We start from the raw sequence: 17,640 nt of genomic DNA on the forward strand, positions 1-17,640 counted from the left end.
TCGGAAGGACGCGAAGGATTACGTGAACAAGCATCGTCGTCGTTACGTGAACAAGCATCGTTTAGTTGCAGCTGGAAGCGGGAACGTGCTCCCATGAACGGATTATCCGTGTCTGCACTTGTGCGCGGGGGAGTCCAGCTTTGCAAGGGAGTATGCGCAGACGACGAGGCGACCATGGGAACAGGCGCCCAGCTGCGAGGTCATTCGAGTGGCGCCTCCCGTGGAACCCCCAAACCGCTTAAGTCAGAACTCACTAAAGGCAGAGAACGTGAAAACCACAACCCTCTGAGTGTCCTTGTCTTTGATGGTTGCAGCTGGAGGCGGGGCGTCTGCGTGCATTACCGGATTAGGTCAATACCCGACCAAGACTTGTTAAGCATCTCTGCCTGCGTTCGTGCGCCCCTGTGTCAAGTTTTCGCTGCTTGTCGCCACCTTGGCCCAAGGACGCCTGTGATGCAGTTTCTACGGCTGCCGAGTATAAGTGCGTGGGAACAGAATATGAGGAGGGCCCCTTGTTCGGGAATGCCACTTCGTCTGCCGGCGTCTTATTTATTTCTACGATCAAACTTTTGTGATCGGCAGAATTAGCACTAGATTTCTAAAGTAGTTAGTAATTTGAGTAGAAGTTACTTAACGTAGTTAAATTAAACTACTAATTACACAAATATAGTTGTAATTGAAAGTTACAAAGTTACTCAGAAAAGTTGTTAAACTGCAGTAGTTTGAGTAGAGTAGTTGAACTACGTCCAAGTCTGAGCTATACCTATCTTATGCCTATCCCATGCCGCCTATCCTACGCAACCGACTTTAATCATAACCACGCGCTGGATTGGCAAAGTATACAACGCGCGCTGAGCTCCAGGCATTGTTAAAGGGATACTACAACGAAATTTCGGCGCTCATTTTTTGGTCTATATGTGTTCAAACGAGCAGTATCACATCGAACATACCAATATCTTGGTAGAAAAGTCTCGAAAAGTAATTTTAAAACGAATTAAACGATTAGCAAAGAGCACCTGGTGGATGTCGCTAACGCCTCGCTTGTAATGCCTCTCTAGGAACCTTAACAGCTAGTGACGGTGAGTGTCTCGCCTCCGGCCACGACGAGAGAAGAGGGGAAGGAGGAACTCCGCCCTTCCCGAGAATGCCATTGTGTCGCAGAAGTCGCTATTGTCCCCCTACAAGATTATAGAAGATTAACCCGTCACTCAAAATTCGTACAAAACCAGCCGCTTCGGTGACTGGAGCGACTAGGCCATCCTCTCGACGTCAGCCTCGCCTCTAGGTATACCTAAAGGACAACGTCAAAGACAACGTCCTAGAGGACGACGTCAAAGGCGACGTCTAGGACAGCCTCTAGAATGACATCTAGGGAGATCTTGAGGACGACGCGAATACGAAGTCTAGAACAACCTCTAGGACGAGCTTTAGGACGACGTCAAGGTTATCAGGTCATTCGAAGAGGAATGTGAAGGAGTGCGTGCTGCTGCTCCGCATCCGCGCGGAGCAATGGGGTGCAAGCACAGTTAGCTGAAATGGTGTACAGCGCATACTTATTGCGCACTAGGAGTCCCGGAAATACCCATATAGGTGGAATTCACTGGTGGCCATACCTGTGTGCGCGACTGCTGAGCGCGTGCTGTTGGCGAGCTTTAACAGTTATTTTGCTGCGTGCATTGCACACCATCAAGACTGCCGGCTTTAGCAACCTCTTAATGTGAGCTCGATCTGAGCATGCACTCTAAGCCGCTCCCACAAATATGGCGTCATTATATCCTCGCCGTTTCGCAGCGAAAAAGAAGCTTCTTTATCAATGGAGGTCTGTGCGATTACTAAAATTGGGTTGTGTGTATGTTTATACAGCCTAGAACATGGTCTGCCTCCAAGGGCGACGAGTCTCCGAGCTGTAGATGAGCAATTTAGCCAGTGCGGCACAACCGCTAGCCTGGGGTCTTTAACGTGCATCACGCAGTAGTGATACACGACCGCACGCCGGTACGATGCTCCTCCAGATCGAAACGGGCAGGGGCGGGGATTGTGTGCGACTACTCTTGGGCCAGACTAGGGCCAGCAGGCCTCTGCAAAGTCATAAACATTCCAAGCTGATATCGTTTCCTGACCCTTTTATTGACAAACCCGAGAATAAGAAGACATAAAAACAAGTCGTATTTTTCGCCCACAATGTGCGAAGAAACGAAAGCGATCGCTGTAGCACGACCTCGCAATGCTGGTTAGATTGTGCCGTCGCGTACCTGAGGACGGAGGTGCGACGTGGTTAGTTCTCATAGTCGTCGTGGTTGGCGTCGTGGATTCCACTGATTACCGTCAACAGTGCTCGCTAATCCGTAGTGTAAGTGATAAGCGCGTTGGAAGTTTCCACAACCATCCAACATTACGCATAGCAACTTGATACTGCTAATGTGGGATTTCGCATAACGCGAGTAAGGTTTGAAAACAAGTGTTTGTAGCAGACGACACGGAAGACTGTCCTTTCGTCGCGTCGTTACTGGCGAGATGCCAGGGCTTCCCTCTCTTCTCACTCCGCGCTGCGCGGCCGATTATTATTTTTCCAGTCTCGGGTTTATCAATGGGGAGTTAGTTCTCCAGCTTGGTCTGCGTTTTTCACCACCAACTTCTGGCTGCTGAAGCTTCTGTCTACTGCCACACTAAAGAGCGACCTGCATCAGGACAGGTGTCTGCCACGCCATCAGCTGCTGTGACGCCGCCAGGATCGCGGCCGGCGACAGCATGGCACTTTCATGACGTCATCGGGAGGAAATTCAGGGACCAACCTTTTAAAATTCGCTAAACACGTCAATCGAAGACGGTTTCCAGGCACCATAGTGCGTGCTACTGCTTTAGTCATGGTAGTGCGTTCAAAGGGCCATTTTGTTTTTCTTCGGGCGGAAGGAAAAACACTTGGCCTCCTAAGTTAACTTGACTTTGATTCTTTCGTGGACGAGAAGCAATCAGATCTCGCAGAAATACAGATTTTCTCCTTCGCAGTGACAATGTGCTACCTCTCTTCAGCACTTCCAAAAATACGAGTAATGGAAGGTTCTAATACTTTCCCAAGACAATTTCGCGCCTTTGCTTTTTTCCACGAAAAACAAACAAGCAACCAAAGTTTTAAATAAGATTGTAAGAATGCCATTAGTAGGAAGGCTGTAAACAAACTATTGAACACGCAGAGACACTTGTTTCACTTTAAATTAATATGCAGTCCGAGACACAGTTACAAATGTGAACTGGGTGAAGATACGCGAACGATTTAAATTATAGTGAATCAGAAATTGTTTGCGAATTTGTTGCGCGTATACTGCTGCAACAGGGCCGTCCTTCGGTAAGGTCATATTTCTGCCGGCGTCTATTTGGAGTCGAACATCCGTAATAAAGCCCTACGCGCGTCGCTAACGTCACGACACAGCGGCGGCGCTGCTGACGGTGTGTATATGGCGCACGCGCAATACGCTTTACGTTCTTTCAATACAAATCCTGCGTCCGCACCTGACGTGGTCAAAAATACGCTTGTTCGAAAACAGCGCATGACTGAGCAGGGGAGGAAGGATAATTATTGTTGATTGGCACTGTGCGATATTCTTGCGCACGTGTAGCTGCGACGTCGCTTGTGCGGAGAAGAAAGCGTGGTGCTCACACTGGGATTCCTAAAGGTCGCAGCTGCGAAATCTCGTGTGAAATCGCACTATGTAAATCAGGCCCTAGCACCATAATGACATACCTCTTTAACCTTCTCAGTCTCGTTCTCTGGAGTTGTTTCTTCGCTGCCCCGCAGGGGGCACCTGTGAAAGCAGGTGTTTGGAGAGTGGCGTCTCCACGGACCCCGAGCCATGCGGGTTCGCCCGCCCACGTCTGGCTGTGCGTGGCTTTCCCGTGTCTGGGGAAAAGGGCATCCTGGTGGTTGAGCCGAGCCCGGGGTAGGTTTGGACCCTTCGGGGCCCCCCGGGCGAGGCAATACACCACTTCGGCCCCTGCTTCTCGTACACACTAAAAATTTCAACACCCATGTTCGTGTTAAAAGGGTGTTTTTCCGAGCTCACACCCTTCCTACACCCTTCCTACACCATTTTTACATGATTTTTGAATATTCAAGGGTGTACGGAAAGGCCTACACCCTTCGTACATCCTTTTTACACCCTACGGCTACCGAAATCGTGTTAAGAGGGTGTTGCGGTGGTACACCCATGATTTCCGAATCGTCGAACTCGGAAACCGCCGAATTGCAGATATACGCGCCGACAGCAGAAGTCAAGAAGCAGCCTGCTCAATTTAAAGGATTTCGTGAAGTTCAAGTAAGCACAATGGGCAGCTGACATCCAAGCCAAGCCAACGCTCAAGTTGTTTTCAAGCCAGATGAATGCCGGCGTTGTGTACAAGCTCCTTGGTTGTTTACGTGCAAGCGACCACGAAAATAGCATCGGTTACTCACGCACTTCTGCTCAGAATGGTGAGACCACATCGGTTCTATTATGATACATTCCGTCTCATCCTGAGATGTACTAAAGCGAAGGCTAGACGTGCGAGACGGTTCGGGCTCACAGCTTTACTGTGAGCCTGTACCGTAAAGGTCGGTTCCGACACTTGCGTTTGGGTGTGTTTGTCTGCGTTGCGTTTAGAACCGAAAACGAGTCACCGGCACATCTGTGCTTCGTATGAAGCGTGGATTCCAATTCAAAGAATCATCTTGGCACGCGATATAAGCAGCAGGGATGTCCTGGTTTCTCGCAGCCGCAACGCGGTCAAACGCAACTGTTTGAACCAGGCTTTACGTGGTTGTCCTGGGCTTGTCCCTCGCGCTTTATTCTTTCGATTTTAAGTATTCATTTTCAACTCGCTCGCTTTTACCTGTACTAGTAGATACTCAGGCTGCACGAGGGTTCGTGCAGTGCGACCATCTAGCGATGTTATGAGCTTGTGCTCGAGCCTTGGCTTTAATGCATCTTAGTGGGGAAGGCAATCATCGGGGATATATGACACACGATGATGCCAAGTCTGTTCACGGCGGACTCTCGTGCTGTTCTGATTGGAGGAGAAGGGGCGTGTAAAAAATTGGCACATGGAACATGGTTAGCGACAGCGCAAATATATGTTGGAAAAAGTTCAGAACGTTGAAGTGCAGCAGCCTGAAACTTTGGAGTTAAGCAACTAGAGAATCATTTGAAGACATCTTTAGAGGTTCAGCCTTCTCTCCCCCTACACCAATATCGAAGGCTGCTAGGATATTGGTTCAGGCTAAGCCCTCTGTCTTTCAGTCAGCGAACTCGAGCCGTTCCACCTGACCTTGTTATTTCATAACAGATATGTTAGAAAATGGAATGCAGATTTTCTTTACACGGCCAAAACATAAAGTGTTATCAAATAATACCTGCCATATTCATATTCTACATTTACAGACCGGGGCTGCCCCGCCTGTGGAGGGTGAAGATGCGAGCAGCCTCGAAGCCCACCAACAGTGGCTGTGTGCTGAGAGCGAAAGCTGGTGCCTGACGAAGGCCAGATTGATCTTCGAAAGGATGCGACTGCCTGCAAATGGCTTATTGATGGGCATATAGACTGCACAGAATGCGTATCCCTACCTGATGGATGCTAGGAGGGTATGCATTCATATTTTTTTACTGATCTCTACAACAATTGCTAAATTGCGCTTCCCCGCTCCGTGATTGCGGCTGCCGGACGACCATCTTGGGACACGGAAAATTAACCTTTTGGAGCGTTGCAGAGGCTGGCCGGCAGTGTGCTGTAGACATGTTTTTTGCTCGTTTGTCGTCATTGGGAGTATTAAAGTGGCCCTGCGATAACTTTTTGACTGGTTTTTAATTTGGACCGAACCTGAGCGCACTGAACGTAGTAATTTAAAAAAAAACTTTTATCAAATTTCGCTTTATTTTAAAAGTTATAGGCAAATTAGTCTTACAAAAGCAAGCAAAAAATAACATCCTTCATGACGTTGTAGGTCTTGGTTTGAGTGGCCGTGAAGTAGTGAGCTCAACGAGCGCTCACGGCTGCCGCACTCAGTGTCGACGGCTCGAGAGGGTGCCACTAAAGCACGTGTTGACTAGGTTGTATGAAGTGGGCGGCCAGGGCAGCTCGCATTGCATTTGCCGCGCGATTAAAGACTAATTCGGCATAACACTTCATTGGCCACAAACGACGGTAAACACAGGGTAAAGATCAGTTCAGAACGGGAGCCACTTCGCGCTGCCATACCGCCAAAGGGTCAAATCGCCAGCCAAGCCCGCGCCGAAAGCCTTAGGAACGCTCGGAACCGGTCGGATCCTCGAGCCGGTATACGACCGCAGCGCCACCGCGTACATCCGGGACCTTTCTAAGCCCATTGTTCGTCGGAGCCTCATCCCACTACGCCTTTCTAGTACAGTAAAGCCTTGTTATAACCAAACGGGATATAACAAAGCAATCATAATTCCAATTGCTTGCTAATAGTGGGAAGAAATGGACATTGGCTATAACAAACTAATGGTTATAACGAAATAATTACGACCGCTCCTTCAACTTTATTATAACGAGGTTTTACTGTATGCGCCGTTTTTTTCACCGCTTGGTGGCGGGTTTGTCGACGGGTCTTTTCTTGTTTCCGTACTTTATAAACTGCATATGTTTCTTTTCTGATCTAAAATACTGAGCAAAAACTACTTTCATACATAATTGAAACGGTTCGCGACATTTATATTTTGTATCGACAAAAAAAAAAGCTTTTAGCGGCTCTGACCAGTAGTAAGCCCAGGACCAAAGACGTCACATATTCCGCGCTTTCGGCAACGCGGGTCGCCCTCGTAGGTGGAGGAGGTTTTCGCATCGTCCGGTTAAAATATGACTCACTGATATTTAGTTATTCTCTCCGTGCCCGCTGGCTTACCCGAACCCAAAGAGATGTGGAAACCGCAAAAGAGGTAGACGTTTAAGTATGAATGCAGCTCCCCTTTAAGTCCACACTCCTTTACTCCTACTCTGACGCTCCGAGTTTCATACTCCAGGCACAGCAACTAAACGGCGCATGGCGTACAGGAGCGCGACACACCGAATCTATTGACAAGCCGCACAAGCTCCTTCCCACCGCACGGTTATGACGAACCTGGCATCCCGTGGATACGGGTGGGAGAAGCCAAAATTATTTCGGTGGTAAATTAATTAAAGCCAGTGTAGAGCGGCAGGGTACAAAGTAAAAGAGACGGCGACGTTATGAAGTTTCTACGAACGTTTAAGTATTTCTGAGAGGTTTGGAGACTCGCTTCGAGCACGTGCGGGGAAAGGCACCTTGGCTGATCTATTTATTGACCGTGCAAGTTGTTTATATTTGAATTAAAGACAACATTCTTGAACCCGTTTGTCGATGCACGAAACCCTTACACTTGCCAGATATTTCGTGGTTCCATATTGCAGCGAGACGGAATGCGATGGAAGCTGTTGATGTGCTATGCCGATACCGGAACACTGTCGTTCAATAGATAGCACGTCAATTCGTTTCAGGCGAGACATGAACATGATGTTTCGGCTTTCCATTCGAAGTATCTTGATTCTCTGGGCAAAGCATCCTAGAAAGGGCAGCGCTCCGACTGTCTTCTCATCTCAACAACTTTTCTGTCGCTGTGCTGTCGGTAACCTTCCGTTCAATAGATGAATTCGTTTTCAGGCGAGATCCACGAACAAACCTTTCCCGCAATGCTAACTGATGCTTCGGCTTTCCAATCTAAGTATCTTTATTCGCTGCAGCTGGACTAAGCAGTTTAAAAAGGGCAGCCGTCCCACTGTCTTCTCGGCAACTTTTCTGTCGCGGAGCTATCGGCACGCTCGTTCGATAGATCACTTTGTTCTCAGACAAGGCACATGAACAAACCTTTTCCGGAATGCTAATTGCTGTCTTGGCTTTCAAATCAAATTGTTTTTACCTGCTGGATTAACCACTAATGACTGAAAAGGAGCAGCTGTCCGGCTACGCCTTTTGTTTCAACAATCTCAACAATGGCACAGCCATCTTGTTTGTGGATGTGACATCACGGAGCGCAAAGAAGTCACTTGTGCTCCGCAATGCTAACTGATGCTTCGGCTTTCCAATCTAAGTATCTTTATTCGCTGCAGCTGGACTAAGCAGTTTAAAAAGGGCAGCCGTCCCACTGTCTTCTCGGCAACTTTTCTGTCGCCGAGCTATCGGCATGCTCGTTCGATAGATCACTTTGTTCTCAGGCAAGGCACATGAACAAACCTTTTCCGGAATGCTAATTGCTGTCTTGGCTTTCAAATCAAATTGTTTTTACCTGCTGGATTAACCACTAATGACTGAAAAGGAGCAGCTGTCCGGCTACGCCTTTTGTTTCAACAATCTCAACAATGGCACAGCCATCTTGTTTGTGGATGTGACATCACGGAGCGCAAAGAAGTCACTTGTGCTCCAAGAAATGCTCGGAGCACGAAGAGCACGCTGGAGTGTCAGTCTCCGGCGGCGCTCCCCTCTGTTTAGTGAAAGGAGCGCCAAACGCTCGCAATGTGTAAACAATAAGAATTTCCTTTGAAATCGCATAAAATTTTTTGCAACAGCGCGGCACCGCAAGAAAAAGGCACAACTTGTCGAACGTCGAGTCCCGCCGGTCTTGCGGCGTGATCAAAGCTTCCTTGGCCTGCCAAACTGCTGCGTCTCTGTGCCTTTTCACGCTTGGATACTTATCAAGAATCGATGCCATGGCAGAGCTTTGAAGGTATGTCGCACATAGGCGTCTTCTCTATCACCCAGCTGTTCCAGCGAGTTGCTATCAATAGGAAACGAAATCGGTGGTTGCTATTATGGATTAACCATGGCTATGTTCCAAATCTACTCAAATGGATCACATGACAGCACAAATAGAGCAATGCTGTGGAAGAAGGTAGGTTTTCGAAGGCAAAAGTATGAAGCGGCGATATCTGAAGTTTTTCAAACGTGGCCCGTCCATATGGTTGTGTGCAATCTGTCGTCGTCGCCATAGCCTCCTACCCCTCCTTTGTCGCCACTGGATCATGCCCGCTTCTGGACTGCAAGTGCCGCAAGTTACAAATACAGTCGTAAGAGTAAAGTAAAATGCTGCTCCAGAGGCACATGCGTCTTCATGCTCTTTGCACTCATGAAACAAATCCACACGGCGTTAATTCTTGATCTTGATCGGTATTCAAGCGTGCGAAGACAAAGATGCAGCACTTTGGCATGCCAAGGAAGCTTTTATCATGCCGCCAGAACGGTAAGACTTGCGTTAGACGAGTTGCCCCTTTTTCTTGCGGTGCTTAGCTTTCGTAAAAATTTCCACGTGTTCTCAAACGCAGTTCTCACCGTTCGGGGTTTTAACAAACTTCTTCGGTAAATGACAACGAACGAGCAGAAAACATGTCTTCAGCTTACTGCCGCCCAGCCTCCGCAACGCTCCAAAAGGTTGACCGATAATCTTTGTCCCAAGGTGGCCATCCGGTGGCCGCACCTGAGCTGCAACGACCAAGCGGAGACACGCGATCCAGCAAATTGTCGTGGAGATCAATGGTATCGCTTGCACGGCGTACTATTAGTCTTCAGAGCAAACACAAGTGTCGCTGCGGTCGCCTCGTCTTGATTGGGTCAGGTGCACCGTGACGTCTGGTGACGGACTCCGCTTCGCATTCTGGCATCTGGCTGGCTTCCCTGCGCCTGTTTCCTCACGATCGGAGGTTTGGGATCATGCTGACCTACTGTTCAGCGCTGCAATGCAATTTCCAAAAAGAAGCTGGTATCATATTCTACCACCCGAAAACTTCGAGATTAAAAAGAGCATGGACAGTCAGACTAAGGATGGGAAAGGCACCGTCAACATCGGCCGTTGTGAGCTGTAAGCACGTTGAGAAGTGGGGCTTCGTTTACCCAGTGTAAAAGGTGCTGGGTGAGACTTATGCCGACAGAATTTTCATAGCTTTTCCAACCGTGTTTGTCACGTTTACCCTTATAATTGGGTTATAAGTATGGAAAGCTATCGGTGGAGGCAGCTCCGTCGATGAACCCGCCCCGCCCCCTCCACACGATATAAGGCGGTTGTGCAAGGGGTTGTGGAAGCGGCGGTGTAAGTGTTTCAGACACTGAAATTCTGTTCTTTGCAGATTCATGAGTTAAGCACGAGACACATGCGCGAAAAATCCATCCGATCCGACGTCCGATCCGACAGTACGACTGCCTGATCCGAAAAATTTGGTCGCTTCAGGCGTCAGATCGGCGATCCGACACGCGTCAAACGTGCCAGATAGTTTTGCACGGCAGACGGATTGTCGGATGCGTCTAGCCAATGACAGCACAGCTAGCACGAACGTCATGATGACATACTTGGTCTGTCGGGACGAATAAGAAAACGGGACGGGCGACGGGAAGCCGGACGCGTGGATCCCGCTGATCCATTCGAGAAAGATGGCCCCGGCAAAGAATGCACGCGCTAACAAGAACGAGCTCCTAGCTTCGCTCGTGCGAGCTAAACCATCAATCTGGAACCAGAGATCTATGAACGCGGACCTCCGCTGGAGTGCTTGGAAGTTGGATCTCCTGGGCGGAGCCGAACGGATCGTTGTGTCGCTTGCAAGATCGGAAGTGTGTGCGTGTGTCTCAATTCGGAGCGGCGTTCGGACTGTCGGATCGGACGATTCTGCCGTCCATTTGTCTTGCGCTTTAGGAGAACATCAGACCCCGCTTTGCGGGCATACAAATGGCATTTAAGTCAAAGGCCTTTGGGCGGTCTCACTTGTAATTTTCTCCCCATGGCCCAGAATATATTTAACATGTTGCTCGAGCAGAGTGCAGCTTTTTCGCTGAGACGTTTTTGTTTAGAAACAAAGTTGAAAAAAACCTCTTAATTTATTCAAATCATCAGCAGCGTTGATTGTGCGGGATGTAAATATATTGCAATGCTCCTGCAAGTGTGGTGGCATTTCTTCCTTTTCATATACCATCTGTGATTCATGCACTGTCTGCCCTGGAAACCATGCTCGGAATGTTGGTTGAAGTTTCGCCTGCAGCTACAGACCATACCTCAACAAGGCCGCATATAATAATTCACATTTCCCACGTAAAATGCACACACAAAAAAAAAAAAAAAAACCGAAAGTAATATGCCGACAGCTAACGCCGTCTCGGCCTTTGTAGGGCGAGTGAGGGGGTAAATTTTGTCCTCAGCAGGACGTCACCCCGGCTCGCTGTAAAAGGTCGCCACCCAAACTTCTCGGTGCTAATACTCTCACTATACAATGCACCTGTTATTTGTTTGGCCCCTGGTCATGAAATCATTCTCAGTTTGCCATTCCATCTCACCGAGAGCCCGATTTTGGTCATTGAGGTCTCAACCGGCTTGCACTGAAGAAGTATTAGCGAGTTCGTTTCACGGCACTCGTGCCCACGCGTGTCCACTCGCAGCGTGGAGCGGGTTCGTTTCAGCCGGCACTCCACAAGTGGTTGCACTCTCCGAGTTTGTTTCATTGCTGACACCCCACGCGTGCATGCACTCGCTGCACTGAGAAAATCGAGATTGCGCCAAAATGCGATCCCGTCGTGCCTCGCTCCGGCTAGGCCGGCAAGGTGCTGGAGCAGATGACGAAAGTTTGTCTGCTACGATGTGTCGCAGAACTGAAAGGAAAAAAAGTAGATTTTCTGATAGAAATTGCGTCCCGCGGGCAACGGAATCAAACACGAGCTTGAACTGTGAGCGTCTCCTATTTCATGAAGGAAGCAGTTGACAAACTGTGCTTTATTTGGAGGTTTTAAGTCGCTCTGTTGCCATAAAAACGCTGAAATATACCAGTGTGTAAAGAAATGCTCAGAACAAATGCATCAGCGGCCCCCGAGATGTTTATCACCAACGTGTGCGGGTGAAAAATTGAACATTTGTCGACAAAACTGCCCCAGCAGAAACTTTGACTGCCCAATAAGCATCAGAGAAAGCTAAATTTAGTGATTTTACCCGAAGCTTGGGCAACATCATCATGTTTAACATTTACCTACTTCAGCTAACTTGCCCCGTCATATTTTGTTCGAGAAAGCTCTCGTTCTCGACGCCCTCACGAAAGCTAATATCTGATCCACCTGTAATGACGATCGAAATCGAAAAGTTTTGCTGGGTATTCCAGCAGACTAGTTTTAAGGCGTACCCTTTCAGTGGTCCACGCATAATGCCATGCTGAAATGGATCAAGCTTCTGCTCGGACAGCATCATCCATTTTCTTCAGTGTAAACGGTTATGAGAATTGAAAGATCGCAACCAGCTGCTTTGTAGACAGCTGGTTGCGGAAATTTACGCCGTCTGTAACTATCCCTATGACAGCCGTGTTGCTTGAAGTCATCGCAACTATAAACTAAAGGCTGCGGCGACCAACGTTTGTAGATAAACGTTGGTAGCGACTGTACTCTCGCATTCCCACCCATCACTCGAACAGCAAGGCCCCAGTTTCGGTTTGAGGTCGGTATTCTTTCTACAACGTAGATGGCGGCAGCATCACTCTTCCGCACTTGGTGCATTTGGCGAATTCGTTTGAGTCCAGTTCTCAGTGCAACACTCTGCAAGTGCGATGCATTCTGGGAGAGAACTCGAACGGTGCCAGTGCGTGTGAAACGAACTCGCTATAAAATACCGCTACCAGACGCATCGTCCGCTAACATGAGGGAATAATAATGAGTTTGTTTGCTACTAGGTAGGTATCATTCTCTGACAGAAACAAAACGACGAACAGACTGGCAAGTCATCTGCGAACAGAGCCAAAAAGGGACAATCGTCTGCTATGAATTGTGTGCCGCGCAGAGTGAGATCAAAAACTAATTGAAATATGGAACATCGGATATTTTACGGATGCAATTGTCCTGTGCTTCGTTTGGCTATGCTGATTTGTTTTCTGGCTGTGTGTAACTTGACACCCACTGGTGCTAAAACAAGAGCTTGGGACAAGCACCCACCTTACCACAATATCAATCTCACTATCCGAAAGAGTATTGGATTTAATTACTGAGTGCCTTTTCCATTGACAAGAAGGCCCCAACATTTTTTAAGAATGCCAGTAGGGTTTTGTTGTTGCATCTTTATACTCGCAACTCATTCACTTTGCCAATTTCGTTTTTTTAGCCTGGCTCAGCTGGCAAGCTGAGCAGCGAGTCTGAAACTGTACCAATATTGTTTCCGGTCAGACTGTACATTATTATTTATTGTTCTTCCCTGCTATTGTGATATGTCTGCACTGTAGTCATGACAGGGGCTTGAATGGTGGCTCCTACTTTCTACACATGGGTCCTAGGAAACATTTTGTAGGTGATGAGGTGCCCACAATCATGGGCGTCAGCAAAGTGGCGGAAAAGGGGGGGGGGGGATTATTCTGAAGGGGTGTAGCTTTCAAACCTATAACTTTGAAAGAAAACAAGGTTTGCCCCCCTCCCCCTCCTTTTCCTGCAAAACGTACTGCAGATGCCCATGCCCGCAATCTAGGCCAACGGTTCTGGAAAGAGGGTTTGTGGAACCTCTCCGTGAAGGCATTTTAGGAGTCCGCAAAACTCTGCCGGCAATAATTTTTTTTTTTTTTTAAATATGATTTGGGGCATTGAGTTGAGCCCAGTCCGGCCATGGCACATTCACAGCTCCGGGAGAAAAAGGAATCTACAGAAGAATACCTCTTTTCACTCTTCCCCCTTTTTATTCTTGGTAAACACGTTTGCAGTCCACCCCCCCCCCCCCTTCCCCTTTTTTTACACTGCCTGGCGTCTCCCATCACTTCTGCCAGTCCAAAAAGGGTTTGCTTGCCACGATTGGCGGTTTCCTTCTTTTCTCTATAGCATCCTTTCTGCTAAAGTGGAAAGAATGTAGACGGAGCTTCTTCCCCTCACCATACCGTCTTAACCTGCAACATACTATAATCTCGGGAACAAGATAATAGCCTTGTATCTTTTCTGCCGCCACAAATGCTGTGCTTAGCATGTTTTTGGCAGAGGCTTTTGCTGCCACCACATGCCACGCTATGAAGTGGAGTGCCACGGTGTGTGAGTGCCACCTGTCGCATAAAGCAGTGCACTTTCAAGCTGCGTGGATGCAATGACGGCAGAAAAAACACCAGCAGAGCGGACAATACAGAGCATGTTATTAACAGCACTGGTTAATTCCCAATAAATCACAATCTGAATCATTACTGTAAAACCATTTATTTTTGCAAATCGGTCACAGAGGACATAATCGCGACCATTAAATTTTGCGAATTATAGACGCCTGCATTCAAACTCTTAAAGAGATTATAAAAGAAATTTCGAAAGTTTATTTGACGTCTGAAATGGGCGTCGGGCTCATCTCAGACACTGTTGACCAAGTTCCAGCCCGAACAGAAGTTTGTGTGCCGCACCAATCAATTAAACAGTTGTGCTAATATTTGCGCGGGGACGATGCCTGAGACCCCCCCCCCCCCCCCAAGACGGCGGCAGAAAGGTGAACTAAAGTGCGCCGTCAAAGCGTGACGACAACGGGCTCCTCGTCAGGCGATTGCTTCAAACGGTTTAAACGAATGATGCGCTCTTGGTTTAGAATTCGGTAGTGAGATGTCATACAAAAAAGTAATTTGAATGTTGGATAATTTTTTTAAAGCTGTAGTTCGGAATTAATAGGTTTCATAGTGTGTATAGGAATAGGTTCCATAGCATGTGTAGCGTGTGGGATGACAAGGAAGGAAACTTGTGGAAATAAATGACAGCTGTATGCTGTGCTGGTTTTGAGACGGTGGTGTGTATCTTCCTTTTTGTTTCCTTGTCTCAAGGAAACAAAATTTTGACAGCAAATTTTGAACCCTGCTAGTGCACACCTTTCTGATCCAAAACTGACTTCGAGACCCAGTAGGTTTCAAAGCCGGTTTCAAATAAGAAAACCAACGCAAAAGTCAACTTCGAAACCTGGGATGTTTTGAAGTGATTTTTGGCATTAGTCCCCGAAAAGATGTGTCATCAGTTTGGTGGCCGGGAGCTAAAAGCATATCATGCTTAAAATCATACTCATCAGTGCGGCCTTTATTATTCTCTGACTGAATCAATTCTGCTTTTATATGCAGGAGGAAACCATTTGGCTTTTCGAAGGCTTTACTGTGGTCATGGCGGCCTACTGGCTTTTCGGCTTCGCCCATGGCCAGAAGACGTACAATACGAGCTGCCTTCTTGAGAGGCTTTGTCTTATTCTAATCTACTCACAGCTTCGGCCAGTTGCAATCAAGGTGATTAATACAATCAAGAAAACACCTGTAGCCTGATTGCTGATCACATAGTGCAATCGCCAAAGTCTGTGAAACTCCTGCCAGGATTGTTCCGATTTTCGAAATCATTAAAGGCTTTGTTTGTTTTTCTTGAGATGGCAGCTGCAAGTTGTGTGGCTCACATACCTAAGTATGCTTCAATTCATGACCAGCTTTATTTGTTTATATTCATCACATTTCTCTAGTCCTCCGTGTTGTTTCCTAGTCATCAAACTAGGTATTAGGCACCTGTATGGAGTAGTTACATTTTGTTTTTACGTTTTTATCAAAACGGTTTGTGTCACCCTGTCTGGAATTCATCACCCTTACTACGAAATGTCAAATTAATCTCACGTTGAGATACTTTTTAAAAGTGGAGATGACCGGCATTAAATGTTGTGTTTCTTTATCACTCCTGTTCATACTTTGTATATTACTTCAGTCAAAAGACACCACCAGTGTTCAATATGCCCCGTCCGAGCACAAGCTTTTCAGCCTGGATAAGGTGAGCGTGAGTGAGCACGTACTAAGCAGTACCGAAGGTAATGAGCGTGCACTGCTGCATTTTCAAAGTTTCATAAATGCTCTTTTTTAGAAAAAAATAAAAGCCAGGCATTGTTGTGGTATATTCATAACATTGTGGCTTTCTTGAAGAATGCGGGCATTCTGAAGGTGTTGCCGAAGGCTTGCCAGGGTGACAGCGCGGTCGAAGGCGACAAGTGCGAGCTAGTACACGCTCTATCGCAAGCTCTTGTTCTGCGAAAGCGCTTCTCAAAGTCGCTCTTGCATGCCTGTAGCCTTTGCTGCCCTACAGTGGTAATGGTAGGCAACTCCGGCTGACACAAGATATTATCCCATCGCTGCCACACTCCGTTTCCCTTTAAAGGGCTGGTGAACCGAAATTTGGATTTCAGAAAACGATGCAGAAGCCGTAGGCGGGACGCTACAATCCCTAAAACACTACTCGTAGTCACAAGGCGATATCTCGAATGGACGGCCGTATTTTTGGAGAAAGAGGTTGAGATTGAACAAGGCCGATGAGGCGCGTGACGTCGAGATATCTCGTTTTCTCCTCTCTCTGCTTCGCCCCCTCAAGGTGGCGAGGTGGAGAAAACGTGAGGTCGTTCCCTTTCCTTCTCGGAGAAACAAGACAAACAAATCTGTCAAATGCGCCTCCTATTTTTAAAAATAAGGTCATCCATTCGAAATATCGCTGTATGAGTGACGTTTTGGTGTTTGTAGCATCTTGTTACACGCTTTTGCCGCCGTGTTTTATGGAATCCAGATTTCGGTTCAACATCCCTTTAAGTGCAAGTGAAACTGAAATGCCAAGAATGAGCACGTTGTCCTGAACGACAGTTGCACTGCACAAGCGCGCATGCTTAGCAACATTCAAAGCATGGAGCTTGCTCTTAAAGGAGCTGTGCAACGATATTTAATTGGAATGTTTTTCACTTGACACGAGCTTACTGGCACACCTGGGACTCAAGGATACTCACACGCAACACCACTGGCCAAGAAACTCCTTTGTTGCGGTGTAATTTCAAGGACTAAAGCGATCATTTTCATTCCATCTCTCCTTTGCAAAATTTGATGACGTAACGTGGGGATCGCAGTACACCCAAGTGACGATATTTGAATGCGGTTCATAAATTGGACCCGAGCAGTGCGTGGGCACTCGACTTGGGCTCGTGATAATTGCTAGCTCGAGAAGCATTCGGGTAGTGACCCGTGTCCAATCGCTGCAACGACGACGATAGCCGAGCCATAACAATGTCTGGAACTCAGCGCGTGTCCTGCGCATTGCCAACCCCAGCGCGTGGCTATGATCAACACTGGCGGCATATAATCGGCTCCAGATCACGTGGCCGCTTGTTCTGGCTGCGAGTTGAGGGGGGAACGCTGCTCGATTTTCTTTCATTTTTTTCTAGGTCTTCTATTGCGTCGGGCGAAAAACGAACGCGTGTTTCATAGGTCATTAAAGGAGCTGTGCAACGATATTCAATTGGAATGTTTTTCTCGCTACACGAGCTTACTGGCGCACCTGGGACTCAAGGATTCTCACACGCAACGCCATTGGCCAAGAAACTCCTTTGTTGCGGTGTAATTTCAAGCACAAAAGCGATAATTTTCATTCAATCTCTCCTTTGCAAAATTTGATGACGTAACTCGGGGATCGCAGTACACCCAAGTGACGATATTTGAATGAGGTTCATAGATTGGACCCGAGCATTGCGTGGGCACTCGACTTGGGCTCGTGACAATTGCTAGCTCGAGAAGCATTCGGGTTGTGACCCGCGTCCAATCGCTCCAACGACGGCAACAGCCGAGCCATAACAATGTCTGGAACTCAGCGCGTGTCCTGCGCTTTGCCAACCCCAGCGCGTGGCTATGATC

The 17,640-nt window shown here is 47.6% G+C and overlaps 1 pseudogene; it reads right to left on the reverse strand.

The window, feature by feature from the left end:
• Positions 1 to 17,640, reverse strand: part of LOC120844362 — a 48,956-nt pseudogene that overhangs the window by 21,214 nt on the left and 10,102 nt on the right.

This window comes from Ixodes scapularis, unplaced genomic scaffold (genome assembly GCF_016920785.2).
Source record: "Ixodes scapularis isolate PalLabHiFi unplaced genomic scaffold, ASM1692078v2 PGA_scaffold6__148_contigs__length_123643588, whole genome shotgun sequence".
Classification (NCBI taxonomy): Eukaryota; Metazoa; Arthropoda; class Arachnida; order Ixodida; family Ixodidae; genus Ixodes; species Ixodes scapularis.